Here is a 20,933-nt window from a genome sequence, read left to right on the forward strand (position 1 = left end):
GACCCAGCCCCCAGCAGTGGTGTTATGGTGTTAGTGTTTGTGGCATTTGATCACAACTGAAATATGGGTTATTGGTGTTTTTGTTTTTCAGGCTACAAAATTTAGGAACCACCAAAACTTATGTTACTATTATTATATCAGTAAATATATCTGTATGTTATATGATGAACACGTTCTGTGGGTGTCCACTTACTGTCCAGCCATCGTCAATGAGTTATGATAACAAAGGGCCTGTTGTTATTGGACAGTACTGTACAAATACACAATTGACTGAAGTTCCTGGGACAAATCATAATGCAGCAAACACGTTTACCCTTAACAGTCAAAACGGGACATCAAATATTATATACATGTAACATGGTCTAATGAAGGAAACTAAATGAGTCACTTATGTGTGCATGAACTACTGTAATTAATCAACTTAAATGATGTCATCAGGAAAGTATCATTTAATTACACTTGTGTGAGACATTTAGAACAATCTCACCACTATGTGATATGTACATACATTATACACGAGCTTTTGTTTTGAAGTCACAGCCAATCACTGTATAGTTACTGCTTCCTGAGTACAAACCTGCCATGCATCATTTGTTATCCAATTTTACCTGATTTCTCCTTTTTTCTCGCAGTGTTTTCTTCGTCTATCTGCAAGTTTCATTCATTTATATGAAATACAGACATTACAGCTAGTTTGTCTTGACAGCTTACTATGAAATTGCACAAATCATTACAGTATAAATCATTGCACGTGGTTTTCATCATATCTGAACACGCGGGGGGGACAGGTTCAGGTGATTGATGTATTTCCAGATGCATTCGTACTGTACAGGTTTTCTGCTCTTACAAGCTTAATTTGAAAGCTGAATTGAAAGAATCAAATTCATTGGTCAGGATGAATGAATGAATAAATAAATAACCCACATTTCCTTAGTTGGCCATTGGCTCCCAGGCTTTAGATACAAACACTTCAACACAGCTTAAAATCACAAGTGTGAATCCAGCTGGATTGCAACTTGTTGGCTGGATCATCCCATATGTCTGCAAAAGTCATGTGACCTGCGTGTGTGTGTGCTGCAGCAGCGCTGTGAGATGGAGAGCCGTCAAGCTAAGGGAATTGAATCTGATGAAGAACATTTACATTTATTTTATTTTTCAAATCCAGCTGATTCTGTCTCCCTGCATCTTTGCTTTATTCTTCTGCTCAAAGAATCAAATCTCCTGAAAGGACCGACACCATTACAGATGATGTCAGTGGAACTGGTGTAGAGGCTACAGTGCTGTGGGTCGATTGGTGATGCAAAATTGTCTGCAGGTGTGAATGTAAGCATGAATGGTTTTCTCTCTCTCTCTCTCTGTGTGTGTGTTAGCCCTGCGATGGACTGGTGACCTGTCCAGGCTGTACTCTCACCCTGTGACAGCTGGAGTGGGTTCAAGGCCCCCAGTGGGTGTGAATTGGACGAGCACTTTCTTCTAAACTTTCTGATGCACGAATACACACACACACACACACACACACACACACACACACCTGAAGACAGTTAAAAAGTACCAGTTATTCATTAAAAAATTTTAGAAAAATCAATATATCTATGCATCTGCATAGAACTCTTAAAAAAATTGAGTCCATAAGCACGTTCGATGAACACTTTTCTATGGCTTGTATCCCACGTAAATTATACAAAAATTAAAGAAATAAAAAAGACTAAGCCCAAATTTAATTATTTAATTATTACACATAGGCCGATTGTATACCATCCATATTCATTGTATAAAATCGTGCTGGCAGCCATGTTGATGCCAGAGGATAAACTGCTTCGTTGGCCTTCTTTAAAAGTCAGCAGTTTTTGTTATTTGTTCAGGGACAACAGAAGAAGTGCCGACTAAACCTCTTTTACTTTTAGCAAACTGAAGCATGCTAAATGGTCCCTTTGGATCATGTCAAACAAAGGAACAAGTGGAATATACCACATTTTCTGCATAATGATGGAAAATTACAACAGCTGCAAACACAGAGGGCTGTTGGAACTGAACCTTACCATATGACAGCCATGCTTTGGATCAGAGAAAACTAAAGACAATCTCACTATTTTTCTCTTTGATCTTCTCCCGATTTTCTCACTTTTTTTTTTAATGATTTTTTAATATATATATTTGGCTTTCCAGTTTTCTTTTTTTTGCTCATGTAAACTAAGTCCTGAATTAGCATTGTGAAAGGTGACAACAGTGAATTCATTCATTATTCATAACTGTTTAGAGATATTTGGGCAAAATCTCATGACAGCTGTGGGGCTGTTTGTATGTCGTCTGACCAAATCCATGCTTTCAAATAGGAAACGTGTGAATTAAGCCTGTAAAAAATCATTTTTTGACTGATTTGCAGTTATAGATTTGTGTGGAAAAACGATTCTCTGAGCTTAAAGCACAAAATTCAAGAGAAATAAATGTAAAGGAATGAAATCACTTTGTTTCCAGATGGTGGATAAAACTGATCGAGTCACAGACATCACTGATAATCCAAAATTACAAAATTTACATTTCAGTAAGCAGTTGAAACAGCATGGATGATGCAACCAGTGATATCCACGTATCCCCCACCCTCTCCCAAAGCTGAACATAGCATCACATTTATGCTAAAGAAAAAAATGAACAATGTTCAGCTGAACATGACGCCAATCAGCTCCTGAAATGAAGTGTAAGGTATATGATCTGACTATGGAAGTGAATGCAATTCCCCTCAACATGTGTCAGTATATAAAGACATAAAGGCAAAATAAGAACCGGAAGAAAATTGTTGTCTGTAGGCGGGAAAACAACATGAAATCACAGAAAATGGTTAAAGTCTTCTCTTATTAGCACTTGGTTTCCAACCTACAAACAGACCCTCAATATGACATGAAGTAAGGAGTTTCTTTTCCTTAGGTGCTCTGTATTTGCAGTTTAAACCTTGAAATGTGACAGTTTGCATCTGCTGTTAGTTCTCCCTCATGCCTCATGACAGGCAGGCTCCAGTTGGTGGCCACAATGTGGGAGTGAAGGTGAAGCATTAAAGGAGCAAACTCTCTCAGTTTCCCATCTGCTGGTTTAGAAACAGGAGTAAAAATCTCATTTTTTCCCCTTTGAAACATCTCCTGAGTCAGACCAAGAAACCTCAGACACGGGGCCTAGTTCCCGTCAAACCACACAGAGGAGCAAGAATTGCCAACTCCAAGTATGTGCGATGATAAAGCTGACAGTCTGACAATCTCCTCCATCCTCAGAGCACAAACAGCCACGCTGGCAGACAGAAGCCCTCCTGCCCCTCCTCCTAACAGCCATACTTCTACATAAACCGGCGCTTATCAACAATGGCACTGAGAAATCCACATACACAAACAAAATGTAAACAAATATCCAGCAATCACACACTACAAGCAAACAACAAGAGCACTGTGACAGCACTGAACGAAGGCAATTTCATTGATTGTTCCCCTGTTTCGTCAATGAGTCCATAAACTAGCTGCAAGTGTTTTACAGCAAGGCTGCAGAGAAACAAGTGACATGATACTCTTTGTCATTATGAGCACATGAACTGCTGGAGGGCCACATAGACCAGTCAACGAGTTGTAAGAGCTGGTCATTAGAGAAGCTGAAATGTCTGAAACTACTTTAGAATTTGACACCACTGATTTGTCAAATTAAAGATCTGATTTGATTCTGTTGAAGCTTTTAGCGCAGCTTCTTGGTCCAGTGGAGCTTCTGCACTGTTTATTGATGCGCTTCATGCTAAGGACCTTATTTAGGACCAAAGCTGTGCAACCAGTCAAATAGCCTCTCTGTTGTAGTTGTTATAAACACGGCAAGTACTTAAAAGCACAAAGGAGAGTCTCATCTTACTGGTCAGATCAGCAGCACCTTGCGGTCTGAAATTGTTTAACTTTGCCATTAAAGCTGTGCACAGATCGCAGCGCAACACCAGAACAAGTTGATGTGTTTGGAAACTGAGTTTCAAATTAATTATTCCAGCAGTGTACCGTCTCATTTTCAGTTGTGAAATCACAATGAACGAGCTACAAACTCTCATAGGGGATCTTGCTAGACAAAAGACTGTGTGTGGGTCAGGGTTGCATGGTCAAAGGTTTATATGGATTTTTCACTACAGCAAATTAGCTCTGGATTTCATTGCCTGAGGTCATCACAACAAGAACTTATTCAGAGGTTTACTTCCACATGGCCGACAACATAACTTATGTCTTGTTTAACTTTACAGAGCATGCATGATGAAAATCTCGGTCAATGTCAGATTGAAGACAGACCACACACCAAATTAAACATAAAAAATAACTACTGGGTTCTCAACACATCTTGTTGCATGGGTATTCAAAAGTGACCTGATTACAAAACAAAATGAAATGTAGCAAATTGCAATTTAGTTTTAGTGATTTTGATTTGTGGATAAACCAACAGAAGGCATTAAGGGGAGTTACTGGATCCAACAAAGGGAAATACTAACACTAAGAATCAGAACTCAACAACAGAAACAGGAAGAGGTGACAAACGCAACATTTAAAAGGAGGGAAACAGAAAAACTCATCGAAAACTAAATGAGGACATGGCAAGCAATCCTGAAGGCTGGAGAAAAGACAAAGACAGAAAATTAACAACTAAAGACAAACAAAGAAAGTAATTACCAAATGAGACATGAAAGCAGACACAGACCAAACAGCAGGAGAACCAGAAACGGGGACGCAAAGAACAGGTAAAAAGAGCTAAAGAAAACTTTTTGAAAAAGGACACTGTAGACTGACACAAGTAGCCAGAATCTTGAGGTCACAAGCACATAATACAACGCATCTCTTCTGGCTGGTAAGCAACTAAATATATGAATGTATGAATGAATGTATGAAGGCAGAGTTTGACATTGAGTGTGTGGAGAGTAGAGAGTATGATATGCCACTGATCTCACAAAATGTAGTTGTCTCCTCATGGGTGGTAAAACACAGAGCAGTCACTTGTAATTGCTGCATCTGTATGGAAAGCACAGGAAACTCTACCAGACAAACTCAAAGCAAATGGTAAAAAGGTTAATAAAATAGTGAGAGTAGACGAGCATATTCAGAAACATTCACAGCGTGACTTTTTTTTTCCTAACAGACTGCTGAGGGGTATAAAGAGAGAACAGCAGCTGAGCAACATCACACAGATACTCCATGATGTGTAATGTAGTTCACAATTATGTGTATAAAATTAAAGCCGCAGTGGTCTTTTCTGTTCATCTGGACATATTATATGTGTACCAAATTTAATACATGTCGTGAAACACAGCAGTGGGAACTGAACCTTAAGGTGGCGCTGTAGAGCCATTTTGAAAGGGCCATGTCTGAAAACATTAAATACATAAATTTTCACCAGACCTGACTGTGTGCAAAATTTCAGTTTTTGAGCATGTTTAGGCCCTCAAAAAAGGAATTCATTTTTGCCTGAATAATCAAAAGCATATACAACAGGGCCTTCGCACAGGTTGTGCTCGAGCCCTAAAAAATAAAATCCCAGCTCGCCCCTGCGGGCGGTCTTTGTCCTTCAAGCTCGGGTCCTTTACAGAGGCCCTGGGAGGTTGAGGTTCTGCGCAGTTTCTGAGCATGTTCCCAGGATTGCGCTCTTCTGAACAGAGATCTCAGATGTCGTTCCCGGACTCTATTGGAGCCATTCTCCCAGCTGGGGGGGGGAGGTCACAAGGGACCACTGTTACCTTCAACTTCCACATTATTTCCAGCTCTTCTCTGAGCCCTTGGTATTTGTCGAGCTTCTTGTGTTCCTTCTTCTTGATGTTGCCATCACTTGTAATTGCAACATCTATCACTACGACCTTCTTCCTCTGTTCACCACTACGATGTCTGGTTGGTTAGCCATCACAAGTTTGTCTGTCTGTATCTCGAAGTCCCACAGGATCTTAGCTCTGTTATTCTCAACCACCTGTGTGGGCGCATACCATTTCGACCCTTGGGACTTCCAGGTTACACTCTGCCCAGATGTTCCTGTATACTATGCCAGCCACTTGGTTATGGTGTTCCATGTATGCCCTACCTGCTAGCATCTTGCATCCTGCTGTTATGTGCTGTTATGGGGCATCTCTGTGCATTATTGTGCTCAGAACCTGTTTCTGTGCTGCCATGATTAGTGCCTCTGTGCATCACCATCAGGCCTAACCAGAAGCCCTGGCTGAACGCAGAGGTGGGCTCCCTCGTGAGAACCCATGATGCCAAGTTCAAGAACAGTGATGCAGGCAGTACTCAGAGCAGCCAGGAAAAACCTGTTGGCAGACATAAAGAGAAGCCAAGTCCACATATGCCCTCAAGATCCAGGGCCATTTCAACACAAATGACCCACAAAGCATGTGGAAGGGCATCAAGTGCGTTACAGACTACAAGAAGAGGGACACACAATGCCCTGATGAACCCGGCGCTCCCCAACACCTTGAATGCTTTTCACACTCGCTTTGAGGCCTCTGACGCCATTCACTCCTCCAGACTCACCCCTCCCCTGACAAACCTCCAGCCATCACAGTAACAACTGCAGAGGTGAGGAGAACACTTCAGAGGGTCAACCCCTGGAAAGCCTCGGGTCCTGATGGGGTCCCAGGCAGAGTTCTTAGAGACTGTGCACACAAGCTGTCTGAGGTTCTAACAGACATATTTAATACCTTGCTGTCCCAAGCCAGAGTCCCATCATGCCTTAAGACATCAACCATCATCCCCGTGCCAAAAACCTCTGCAATATGGTGCCTCAATGGCTACTGTCCCATTGTACTCACCCCTGTCACGGCAAAGTGCTTTGAGAGGTTGGTGATGAGGCATCTGAGGCAGACCACCGATGCAGCAGAGGACTCCCACCACTACGCATACAGGCGAAACCGGTCCCACAGCCAATGCCATTGACCTACCAGGCTCGCACTCACCTGGAGAACAAGGACTCCTACGTGAGGCTACTATTCCTGTCCAGTTCTGCGTTTAACACCATCATCCCACAGAAATTGGTGTCCAAGCTGGCAGCACTGGAACCTCCTCATCCTTATACAACTGGATCCTAGACTTCCTGACCTGCAGGCACAGAGGGTCAAAATCAGCAACAACACATCCTCCACCATCATCCTGCACAGTGGCTCGCCGCAGGGCTGAGTGCTCAGCCCACTGCTATACACACTAATAACCAACAACTGCAGCGCTCCTTCTACAGCTGTGTGGTGGAGAGTGTCATCACCACCTGCCTCACTGTGTGGCACGCTGGGTGCACGGTGGCAGAGGAGGCAGCACTGCAGAAAGTGGTTAAGCCTGCACAGAGAACCATCGGGTTCAGCTTACCACTGATCGAAGACAACTACACCACCAGATGCAGGGAAAGAGCTACCTGCATTCTCCGTGACCACACCCACCCCCAAACACGGACTTTTCACCCGAGCTGCATACAGGCAAAAACATCTAGGCTGAAAAACAGACTTCTGAACCATTTCACCCCCATAGACTGACTAGGCACCCCCACACACCACACAGGGGCACAGCTACTTTCTGAGGTGTATGAGGACACAACATTAGGGCCTCCCCCGGCACCCCCCCCAACCCACGCACACACGCGCACACACACACACACACACACACACGCATGCACACGCGCACACACACACACAAAAAAAGCACCCTCTCAAGGTTTACTGTGTTCATGTTTGCAGATCTCACTTTTTCATGGACTTATAAAATACAAGACTTCTATTACAGGCTTTTATTTTCATCCATCCATTTTCATTGTCATCAAGCCTCCTCTTGATACACTGACATAACTTACCAACTGACTTTAAACCACTTTGAAAAGCTTTTTTTCATCCCAACAACATTTTTAGCCTTCTTCTGTTTTGTGCCCCGGAGAGCTTTCTTTTTTGACTCTCCATCTTTAGCTACCGGTCGTCAGATGATAGCACAATGAAAAGAGTCACGGTCAAGCACGTCCTCAAAAGTGCGCTAGTGCACCTTTTGTGTGAGTATGTGTGTGTGAGTGTGTGTGTGTGTGTGTGTGTGGGGGGGGGGGCAAGAGGAGGGGATGTGAAGCAGCACAGGGCGCCTAATCAGCGCCGGGCCTCTGTTATTGATCATATCATATGCACAGCTGTTAAATACAGAAAATGCCGACTAGAGATATAATTTCCCCGCATCGCTTTGCCCCCCCCCCCCCCCCCCCCCAGGCGCCCCATTGCATATAGTGCATACCCACTTTTTGCGCCACTGACACCACACATATCAAACAGCGTCCCCTAATGCTCCACACTCACACAACACCATAGCAAACACTTTAGAAAAAGAAAAAAAATCAATGCTGCTTTTTGTTATTCACCACCGCACTTTGAGCCCATTTCAGGTTGTTTCTGCTATAGTAGATTAGTTTTTTATTCTAGTTTAACTTATCCCTGTTTGGCTATCTATTTATTTGTTATTTATTTTTCTGTACTTATTTCAATTTTATTTTATTTTTTACTACCATAGTATATTACTACTAATCCTATGTTTGACCTACACAGAGACCTGTGAAACTACATTTTGTACACACTATGTCTCATAGTGTGAATGACAAAGCTGAGTCTGAGCTCTTTGCCCTTAATAACAATCCTTTTTTACTCTTAACCACTAAATTCTCCTTAAATTAACGCGAATTACATATTTTGCACACTCTAAAAGCTTAAAACATGGGGCGAAAAGTTTTGTACATAAAGTTTCAACAGTTTCATTTCATGTGTGTTAACTAAACTCTGAACTCACCAAGAGGCTGTAACTCCTGGCATACGGCTTGTTTTCCACAGTCCGCTCAGCATCAGCGCTGCCAACGTCTCTGTAAGAACACTCCCTGGCAGCTGTCTTAAGAGTCGCTGAACAGAACTTCTGTGTACACTAAACAAAAACTCTCCAGAAGTCGCCGACATTACCAGAAAAAGTCTCTAAATTTGTCACTAGTCGCTAGGGGGGGGGGGGGGGGGGGGGGGGGGGGGTCTGAAAACTCCCTAAATCTAGTGACAAAGTAGCTACAAGTTTGCAACACTGTAGCAATGAAAATACTGCACACCTATGCCCTGGTTCAGACTAAGCACAGACAAACCAACAAAGAAGGGATAGAACTTAATTGTATTTGACAATCACATGTCAACGTTGGTTAATGCAACCAATGAGAAACAAATATTTACAGTCAGTCTGACTGACAACTCAATTGACAGAAAGGGTTTAAGAATATGAAAAACATGAGATAATACAGGAATGAAATTGTACCCAATTTTCTACTGCGCCACAGTCACAGCAGACAGAGATGCAGAAATCTCAAAAGCACTTCAATCTGACACTAGTGGAGGGAACGTAAAGATCAGTACTGCAAACTGGGAGAAATAAAGACATTGAATGCACGCTACTTCAAGAAGAATGTTTGCAACATGAGGTGGCTCATCTGAAGGGTCAGGTGAGAGAGCTTGATAACAGCTGTGATTTCATCACCTGAAAGTTAGCTGATGCCATAGCGATCATAGGAAAACAAGCCAATGAGAGGGCTCACTGCTGAGCATGCTAAGCTGAAGTTGATTACTGACCAGCTCGTGATCAGCCGCAAAGAAGAAGAAGCCGCCGCCACTGGAACTGCTGTGTAATCATAAAATTGTGATCGAGAAAAAAACAATAGCAGCCATATTTATTTTCCATTCTGTGAAGTGCAATTTTGATCCAAGATATTTAAAAACTTAATTTTGTGCTGCTATGTATAAAAGTTGTGTTCATTTTCATCTCAGTGTATTTGTGTTGGTGTTTGTTTTCTTCTTTTGCAGTGTTGACTCATGCTAACGCCCTATGTGCATGCACAGTGCGCTCTCAGCTAAGACCAAATTAAATAAAATGCAAAATCTAAAGCAAAAATCATAACAGGAACGAGAGTGCATTTTTCCCCCAGTACTCTGTCTGTCCTGGTTATTTCTCACTGTCATCATACTCTTCACTCCCCAGACTTCTGTCACTGCCCTCCTGGGTTCAGTTTTGTCTTGTTGAGAAGCAGCTGAGTAAATTCAATGCAAATGCAAAAGAATCTGGGAGAAGCAAATGACAAAAGCTGTCAAAGGTTTATGATCTGTTTATTGTAACAAAGTACAAAAGCGCAAAATACAGAATTATTTTATTGTTATGACTAGTAAGGCATTTAAAAAGGCACAAAATATGTAGGGCTGCCATTCATTTATTTCTGTCCTGTCTCAGAGTGATGCTGAAAAGCTGGTTCATGCAGTTATTCCTTCTAGGCTGGACTATTGTACTTCATTATTATCAGGATGCTCTAAAAGCTCCCTGAACGGCCTTCAGCTGATCCAGAACCCTGCAGCCAGAGTAGTGACTGGGACTAGAAAGAAACAGCATATTTCTCCCATATTAGCTTTTCTTTTTTGGCTTCCTGTTAAATTAAGTAGTAAATTAAGTAGTAATTAAATTATTACTACTTAAATTATCTTCCTTTCCCTTTTCTAGCCATAAAATAAATAAAATGCAACCAAACTCTTGTCAATTACTGATGTTGATGATTCCATTTGTGCAGCAGGTGAGAGGCAGAGGCCTGAACATGCTCACCTATTTTGTGAATGGTGAAATGATCAAAAAGAGATTACAATTAAAGAACATGTTTCACTCATTTAAAGGGTTCTGTGCTTGCATTGCACTTTACTTAAAATTTGAAGAATCATGTGAAAGCTAAGCGCAGCACCTCCACCTCTATAGCAACAAGGGTAAGAACGATATAAGTGCTATAGCTCAAGAACAGCAACAATTAGCATTTAGTTCAGCTGAAGCTGCTGATGGAGGAGAAACTAAGCAGCTTGATGATGGCTTTGTGGTAGACAAGATGCTGTTACAATCAACTGACTATCCAATCAAGCACAGGCTCAAAAAATTAAAGGAACACTTTTTAATCAGAGTTTAGCATCAAATCAATTAAGCTTCTGTGATATTGATGTGGTCAGGTAAGTATCAGAGGGGGTTGTTATTCAGTTTCAGCTGCTTTGGTGTTCATGAAATTGACAACAGGTGCACTAGAGGGGCAACAATGAGGCAATCCCCAAACAGGAATGGTTTTACAGGTGGAGGACACTCACATTTTTCTGGTAGCATGAGGTCATACCTGGACCCTACAGAGGCTGCACAGGTAGTCCAAACTCCTCCAGGATGGCACATCAATACGTGCCATTGGCAGAAGGTTTGCTGTGTCTCCCAGCACAGTCTCAGAGCATGGAGGAGGTACCAGGAGATAGGCAGGTACTCTAGGAGAGCTGGACAGGGCTGTAGAAGGTCCTTAAGCCATCAGCAGGACCGGGATCTGCTCCTTTGTGCAGGAGGAACAGGATGAGCACTGCAGAGCTACAACATGACCTCCAGCAGCCACTGGTGTGAATGTCTCTGACCAAACAATCAGAAACAGACTTCATGACGGTGACTTGAGGTCCCAGTGTCCTCTAGTGGGTCCTGTGCTCACTGCCAACACCGTGGAGCCCGATTGGCATTTACCATAGAATACCAGAACTGGCAGGTCCTCCACTGGCACCCTGTGCTTTCCACAGATGAGAGCAGGTTCACCCTGAGCACCTGTGACAGACGTGAAAGGGTCTGAAGAAGCTGTGGAGAATGTTATGCTGCCTGTAACATTGTTCAGCATGACCAGTTTGGTGGTGGGTCAGTGATGGCCTGGAGAGGTATTTCCATGGAGGGACACACAGACCTCTACAGGCAACGGCACCCTGACTGCCATCAGGTATCAGAATGAAATCCTTGGACCACTGTCAGACCCTACACTGGTGCAGTGGGTCCTCATGTGGCAAGAATACGCAGACAGTTCCTGCCCCCCCCCATTATGTTTGACATTATGGGACATTATGTTTCGCTCCATTCGATGCCTCCAGATTGCACCTCAGACTGTCCAGGAGCTCAGTGATGCCCTGGTTAAGATCTGGGAGGAGATCCCCCCAGGACACCATCCACCGTCTCATGAGGAGCATGCTCTGACGTTGTCATACATGCAAGCATGTGGGGGGCCCTGCAAACTACTGAGTACCATTTAGAGTTGCTGCAGTGAAATGTCAGCAAAATGTTCAAACCTACCACATATTTTTTTTTTTTTTTAGTTATTTTTGGGGTGTCATTGAATTCAGCGCTCTGTAGGTCCATGTCAGTATAGATATTCAGCATGATTTGTTTGTTGATCTGATGTGTTTTCAGTGTTCCTTTATTGTTATTTTTTGAGCAGTGTAGATTCAGTTAATTCAAGCATAACAATTGAACAAACATGCACAACAGAGTGCGAGCAGGTGTTTAGTTTTGTTTAGTCCTCCAGTGAGTTGCTGAACACTGATCATTTCAATAAACATTATGAGCTACACTTGGAAAATTCAGCCTGTGATCACTGTGTGGTTTAGTGGAAGATTTTTGGGGTGCATCACAAAGTATCCATAAAACATGTAGCTCCAATGTAACAATGAGCCTGACCCTTCAAAGCCATCAAGCACTGAAGGAGCTGGTTTTTGGTTTGAAACTGTGACTGAAGTTCAGTCTTACTGTGGACTCTAATCTGTGGACTTATTTCAGAACAGCAAACCATACACAGTGATTACTGTCACAGTTCGAACTTTGTTTAACACAATCAGGTAGGATTATTGGTCTCCCATTATATTTTCATAATTTTCATAATAAATTATTATGAGAAATAAAATTACCTCACCTCAATGCCTGAATATTTCATTTGTGTTCCTATAAAAAGTACGATTTCAAATAGTTCACTTAAATACTTGTTATAAAACTATTTCAAGCACTCTGTATATTTGGAATATAAATGCTTTATGGAGAAATGGAGTGCTTAAAGAATGCTGTTGTAAAATGTCTCATAAATCTATCTGTCAGTTTTCTCTTTTTCCTATATTTTTTTCTTTAATTCCCTCCATTTCTTCCTCTGTACTTCTGTGTTAATTTTCTTGTTGCTTCAGTTGACTGGTGATTGAATGCCACCGGGTGTTCAGAGCAAATTTCACACGTGGTCGGGACCGGGTAACCAACTGGAAAATCCCTCTTCAATCTTCACCTCTCGTCTTCATTCCATTTCCTTTTCCTCCTCTCCTCCACTCACTCACATCTCCTCATTTTTTTTTCTCAGCTTAATTTTCTCGTCCTGTTTCTGCCTGCTCCTCTTCTTGATTCATTTCTATACATACTTGACCCTCTACAGACCTGTTAATGTGGAGACCAGCACATTATTCACTCTCTCTAATGTACATATCCATATGCATATGCTCTCTTATGTTTTACGCAATGGTCTTTTATCACACTCTCATATTCATGTCTGCTATAAAACACGCACACACAAACTGACATTAATATTAATAATTTTGTCTCTTTCCATCACTTTCTGCTGTTCCGGCCTCATACATATTTTCATTTATTAATTATCTGCTTAACATGGCCAGGTTTTGAAGTTGAGAGCTGTACATGTTTTATACTTCATATTTCCCCTCTTATCATCTATATTCTCCAGCTTTTTCCACTCATTTCTGTTGCTACTTTGCCCTGCAGGGATCAATAAAGTTTCCCTCTTATCTGTTTGCACCCTCTTTGCTGCTGCTCTTCAATCCACTTCTATTTTTCATCCTCACCTCGTTTTTTCACACCTTTAATAAGATCATCCAGCCTTCACCTTTTTTTTTTTAGCACATATTTGCTCTCCTTCTCTGTGCAACTCTCCGTGACTTTCTTGTTTTCTAACTTTTTCAGTTTGTGTTTTTATTCTTTTGTCTTTTATTTTTTTTCTCTTCCCCCACTGATTTACCCACAGCAGCACTCCTCTGCCTGCTTCTGTTTCAGCTTCATTCTTCCCGATGGCATTTCTCCCTTTCTCTCTGTTTCTTTTTCATCACGTTCCTCTCTTTGCTCTCAATTTCCTTATGGTCTCCTGCCTTAACCTCACCTCTTTACCTTCTCCTCATCCTTCCCTGCTCCTCATCCTTCACTTCATCTCTACCAATTTCACCTCCTGGCCGGGGCAAAAGTGCTGTAGCTGCGTAACAAATCCCCACTGAATCCCCTCAGTCTAAGTCGCTGTTCTAATGAGCTCAGATCAGCCACGGCAGCCCGCAGCCACACTGCTGCCATTTCACTGACGCTCAGTGACAGCCATTAAAGTGGTGTGTGGTGTGTGTGTGTGTGTGTGTGTGTGTGTGTGTGTGTGTGTGTGTGTGTGTGTGTGTGTGTGTGTGTGTTACTCATGTCATGGGGACACGAAGCTGTTTACACAGTCACATTGTGGGTACCCACCTCCCTCCTGTGGACAGAAAACAGCCCCTGTAACATAAATCTTTAAATGAAGTAGAAAGACTCACATTAATGTTGGGGTTGGGTTAGGTTTAACTTAAGGTTATGAAATATGAATTTAAGTCAACATAATGTCTTCTGAAGAGACAGCAGCTCGACTGTGTGTGCATGTAGGTGCGTGTGGGTCTTAGTGTTGCACAGCCGTGTGTGTAGGATGAGACTGAGGGATGCTGCAAGAAGCTGCACTGTTCAAATATTGCAACAAAATCCAATGTATGAATAAGAATTAGGCTTACCAAAGCAAAAAAAAAAATGGCACAACTGTAAAATCAGTTACTAAAGTACTGTACTGCAGTTCAGGTCTAAGTGAAGAGCTCATATACAAAATAACAATAAAAGCTGCCACATATGTATGTCTTCATATATATGTAGAAAATGAAAATTCAGCCTAACCTAGTTGATGACAAACATGAAAACTGCAGCGAATTATTATTTTTTATTTATTAACTTTTCATTCTGGAAGCATTGTGTTGCAGGTCAATAAGATTCAATAAGATAACATCATGAATGTGATTATCTAACCTTGAGGTCTAACTCAGTTTTACAGCCGTCGTACCGACAAATACAGAATCCTACAACCACGTCAAACACCAGAGTAAAGCGGTTAAAGCCAAGAAGCTGAACTGACACATTTATTTGTTTCTTTGTGATGACAGTAGACTGTGTCCATCTCCTCAGTCTCTGTGAGCCAACTTTATACATAAATATAGGTTAGTGACAATATCTGGACTGCAGGATCAATTTATCATCTATGCAAATGTTATCTAGTACAACCAACAGCATTTTTACTATTCCCTGGAAGTAAGCTAAAAACATCTCAGATCTGCCATAAATGTTTCTGCTGAACGACACATTTATCTGGTTTGAAGGTTCCAGCCCAAACAAATAGGACTCATTTCCTTATTTATGTTTGCTTTTGAATCGTATTTTTGTTGTTGCCTGACAAAAAAATCCAAAATCAAAAGTAATCCACCAAAACATGACATCCTAGTGGCCTCAACTCAGACTAGAGGAAAGTAACAAGCAGCTCAAAGTTGCACGTCAGGGTCATAAATTATTATATATTCAGTAGCACACGCACACCTCATTTCTTTGTATTTTGCTTACAAGGAGCCAGACTTCCTTGTAATTATTTAAAGTGGCCTTGAGCAATACCCCCCCCCCCCCCCCCCCCAATGTTTTTGTTTGGACAGCTTAATCACTCATTTTCATTTTTAGTCCTGCAAAAAATGCCAAAGATAGCAGTTTGACAGGCATAAAGAGTATTTTTGCACAGTGCTTCCTAAAGTGCAAATCTCAGCATGATGTTCAGTGTGTCCTTCAAAAACATTGAGGAAACTGGGGAGGGAATTTGTTGTGTTGATTTTCAATGTCTGAAATTCTGAAATTCATGTCCTTAAGAAAAGAAATCCAGCAAAGACCCGACACAGATGCATCTGCTGTTCACTGAAGCCTCATCAGGAATGGTCTCAGTGGGAGGGTGGCTGTCAAGAAGGCATTCTTAAGGGAATTGGGGAGAAAAGGCCGAGGTGCCAAATTACACAACAAACTACACTGAAAATCAACACCAATAGATCTAATAAAGAGATTAACCCAAGTTTGAACTTTTTGGTTCAAATTGGCATCAATGTGTACAAAGGAGGTTTAAAGAGGTCCAACACTGAGTGTCTACAGGTATCTGTAAAACATGGTGGAGGCTCTGTCATGGTTTGGAGCTCAATTTGAGCCAGTGGTCTAAGTGTTCTTCAACATTTTGACAACGACAAATCTCCAGATTGTGACTGCATTGTGTTTTGTTTTTTCAGCCCCCAAAATGCTCTCTGAAAAAATTTGATTTCGATTTGTATTAATTAACAGTCAGTTTAAATTACTGAATGTTGGTCTGCTCAAGTTATGTGTCAGGTGTTATTGCAGTTTTTGGCATATCATTCTAAGTCTGCCTTCAAATTTCATCGGTAAATAAGATGTGAACAGGTTAACTGCTTGTAACCCACTTGACTTTCACAATCACAACAGTCACCTGAAGGAATTTTTTTATTGTAAGGCAGTGATTCCCAAAGTGTGGGCCAGGGCCCCCTGGTGGGTCATGAAGGTACTGCAGGTGGGCTGCAGTAAACAGAAATTCTGTTTGAAATTAATTAATTTGAAAAAGTATGTACAGTTACATATTTTTCTAAATGTATTTATTATATTAAAAGCAAATAAAAAGTGGTAATATAAGGTGGTTAGTTTGTGATATTCCTCATTACTCTGACCTAAATTTACTGCTCTGGTACTGAAGTTAGCATCCCAGTGGCAAGTGGGTCATATTGGCATAATCACTTTACATATGACCAGGTAGCATTAGTAATTTATAGCCAACAGCCTCTGCTGTTTATGTTTTTTGAATAACATTTTCGAGGAAATGCATCACATTCTCTTTGATTAGAGTGAAGATTTAAGTTTGGGTGGGCCTCATGGGATTTTCTCTTGACTTTGGGAATGGCTGTTCTAAGGTATAGATCCTGGAGTGCTACAGAGAAACTATAAGATGGGGCCTCATTATTCAAGGCCTTGTATGTGAGGAGAAGGATTTTAAAATTGATTCTGGATTTAACAGGGAGACATTGCTGCAGTCCTATCACAGAACCCTGTGGAACTCCATAATTAACCCTAATGTGTGAAGAAGACTCCCCATTTACACGAACAAGTCCTATTACTAGTCTATTACATAGATATGATTCAAACCACTGCAGTGCAGTACCTTTAATACCTGTGGCATGCTCTAATCTCTGTAATAAAATATTATGGCCAACCATATCTAGACTGAGGTCTAAGAGGACAAGTACAGAGATGAGTCCACTGTCAGAGGCTGTAAGAAGATCATTTGTAACCTTCACTAATGCTGTTTCTGTACTGTGATGAATTCTGAAACCTGACTGAAACTCTTCAAATAAGAAGTTTTTCTGCAGATGATCAGTTAGCTGTTTTACAACTACTCTTTCAAGGATTTTTGAGAGAAAAGGAAGGTTGGAGATTGGACTGTAATTAGCTAAGAGAGGTGGGTCAGGATATATGTAGAGTACAAGAGTTAAGGAAGTACATAGCTGGGTTTTTGTTTAAACCCACCCCCGTCAAAGCAGTGACACCGAACCACAGTAAGATAATGCATTGACAGATTGCCTTTAATAAAGTAGAGTCAGCATGTGGAGGCAGCCAGTAGGTGTAGTGATTATCTGAGAGGGCAGTCGGGGGAAAAGTAAGGGCCAATCATTTTATCCTGGCTTGTCACCACACAGAACATAGTGTTATTTTAAAGAGAGGCAGAGAGAGTGAGAGAACAGATAAAGGGGGGAGTGAGAGAGAAGCATAAGGGCTCACAGGAGACTTATGGCTTAGTCAGTCATTCAGCTAAACACTCCATCAGCCTTTGCTTTAGTCAGTCTCATCCATATCCACCTTCTATTTTCCATCGTCCATCCATCCATCTCTCCTCTAGTCGCTGTTGTGTGATAAATCCCCACAACATCACAGCATTTTAGCCATCCCTCTATCCCTTTGTCTGTCCTATTTTAAGCATCTCATCTCACCTATGTATGTGCCACCCACACACACACAGGTGCACACACATCAGGGATTGTGGAAGGGATTTATTGAAGAGGTGCTTATGACTATTTGAGGGATGTGCTTAGCTTGTGGGTCCAGAGAGATTCAGCTTCCCGGTGGTCAGAGAGAACCCGCCAGTCTGAGAATATGATCCCTGCATGTATAAGCAAGTGTGTGTGAAAGAATTTAAACTGGTGCTGATGCTTTCCACTTTGGGGTTTATAATCTTTCTGAATATACTGGACATGGTTACAATAACACAGGATTGTATAACAAATGAGAAGTTCTACATGCTTGCTCTTATTTTGGTAATAAGTATTTATAAAATGCTTGTGCACAAAGAGTCACTTCAACTGAACCGAGCTGAATTGAGAGACCGAGAGAGAACCAGAAATATTATAAAGGCAGTTGGACAAAGGGATGAATAGCACAACTACCTCTGTGGCCACAGAGGAAAATTGCAGCTACTCTCTCCTTACCATGCATGATGCTGCTGAATCAAGGATACCATGAAAAGCTTCTCTCAGTTTTATCAGATTTCCCGCTCCTTCCTCTGCAGTTTAACCCAACCTCGTTACGGACAAGAAAACTGGTACTAAATAATTTTTGCAAGCATACTTAGTGACAAGAACTGTAACATTTTTTTAGCATTTAAATGTTTTACAAAACCTCTGAATATATCTTGGCTGTAGGTAAAACTGGAAACATCATGTATGATAAAAGATCATTAAGTAAAGCAAACATTAATTGCAGATCTAAAACTGAGAAAGAATATCTTCTGCTTCCCTGCTTCGAGTTTAATGCGATACGATTACATGTCCTTTCGCTTATCTTTAATTATTGGCATTGGATGGAAGTGCTGAACTCGTGAGGGATGCTCTGCTGGTTTCGTGTTTGAAGCCTGGCCTGCTGACTGTCGTGTCTCGAGGCAGCCTGCTCGTGAACGAGGCTGACTGACTGTTGTTCAGGCTGTTGACTGGGGAATGTAGCCTGTGCTCTGGCCTGTCAGTCTGGATCAGTGTGCTGTGTGCCCTTGGCTCCTACGAACAGAGTTAAACTCCAGCACAGAGCCCGGGGCATTTCGTGCACACAGTCCACGTAAACACACAAAAATACACACAGGCTAGCCTACGGAACAGTAAGGTATACGAGTACGGAAAGGATGTGTCAGCTCACTTTTCGCCATGTTCTGCTTCTCTTCCTCTCTTCACCTTCTTCTCATCATCCGTCTCTCAGTTCCTTTCTTCCTACTCACATTAGAAAGGTCTGTCATATGCTCATTCTACCCAATCTACTTCATCTACAGCTTTTATCTAAATGCTGACTGCTGTCCACTTCTGAAAGCACCCTGTTATCACAGAGATACTTGAAATGACCACCACTGCAATCTTTTAAATAAAGTCTTAGATTTTACATGAATTTATTTATGATATTTGATGAAGAGATTTGTAGAGTTTGTAGTCCACGGCCTCTACCTCCTAAACCAGACTGTGTCTTATAGCTATTTGTTTTATATCTGACATGAACTATGGGATTTCTGACCTGACTTTCACTGGCATTGTTTTGATGGTGTGGGCCCATAATTACATATTATATGCCACCATCAATGCAGCGTGAAGCAGTTATGGTCATTTCATGTATTTCTGAGAGACCAGGGGTGGATGTTTAAATGATGTGCATGTACATTTTCCCACAAATAAACTGGTGTTTATAAACGAATGATGCACAGATCCAACAGATCCTTCAGATAAGGATCATACTTGTTTTCTAAAGCAAGTCAAACACCATATTTATCAGCTGAAAAAAATTTTTTTTTTTCTGTCTACACAACTACCTATATTATTTTGTAACATTTGCCCTTCAAATTAACTGTGTACCTCATTTCAGTGTTCTTTTTATTATTGTTATGGTAACTATGTAATTATGATGCTATTAAAAAAAACAGTTTTATATTCAAATTATAAAATGGTAGAAAACACTTTTCTATATATACATGAAATTTCATGCTGACTGAAATCTATAAGAGAGAACGGTGCATATGTGCGTGGGTTATAAAGAATCTGAACATAATGCATTCACAATATGATGTTGGGAGCAATGTTCAGATTAGAATCCTTCGATGTTACTTTGACACGTCCCACCCACATAAATACTGTGGCAGACCACACACATCCTTCATGGCAGTGGTATTTCCTGATGGCGGTGGCCTCTAATGTGTCCTGCCACACTGCAAGAACTGCTCAGGACACACACACACACACACACACACACACACACACACACACACACACACACACACACACACACACACACACACACACACACACACACACACACACACACACACAGCCTAATAGCCTTACATGAAATATGTGTGCATTAAGCATTCATTTGCATGCACTGTATTCAATTCAGTCACCTAGACAGAGCATAATCAATGTGTGGAAATTTTCTCTCGGTCACAAAGTCTATCAGTAGGCGTCCATACTAAGCGGGCTGATGCCATGAGTACCACAGGAGGGATAAAATGGAAAGTGACCAGTGTTATCTGCGTGGGTGGTGGACGAGCTGAGTTTCCCTACTCTGTTTGCTTCACCTGGCAGACACGGCTGTCAACGGGGAAGCAGTAGGTTGGCGTGAAACCGGCTTTCCTCACCACCACACTGGCTCAGCGTGAGATGTATCCCTTCAGGACAGAGGCACAGGCAAGTACAGGCTGCCTCCTGAAAGCTTTCACACACACATATTCAAGTTTAAGCACAATCACACATAAAAGGACATGCAATTATGCACCCAAATCACAAGGAACCTGTGCAGGTTAGATCATTATACCTCATTCCTAACCTTTTACATTCGCCCTCCCCAGTATCCATTACCTCTCTTAATCACTCGACTCATCTTTCCAACCTGTGTTACACTTGGTGAGAGAGTTCAAGTCTACTTCAAAGACATAATTACTGTAGC

The sequence above is a fragment of the Archocentrus centrarchus genome, chromosome 4 (assembly GCF_007364275.1).
Source record: "Archocentrus centrarchus isolate MPI-CPG fArcCen1 chromosome 4, fArcCen1, whole genome shotgun sequence".
NCBI classification, from domain to species: domain Eukaryota; kingdom Metazoa; phylum Chordata; class Actinopteri; order Cichliformes; family Cichlidae; genus Archocentrus; species Archocentrus centrarchus.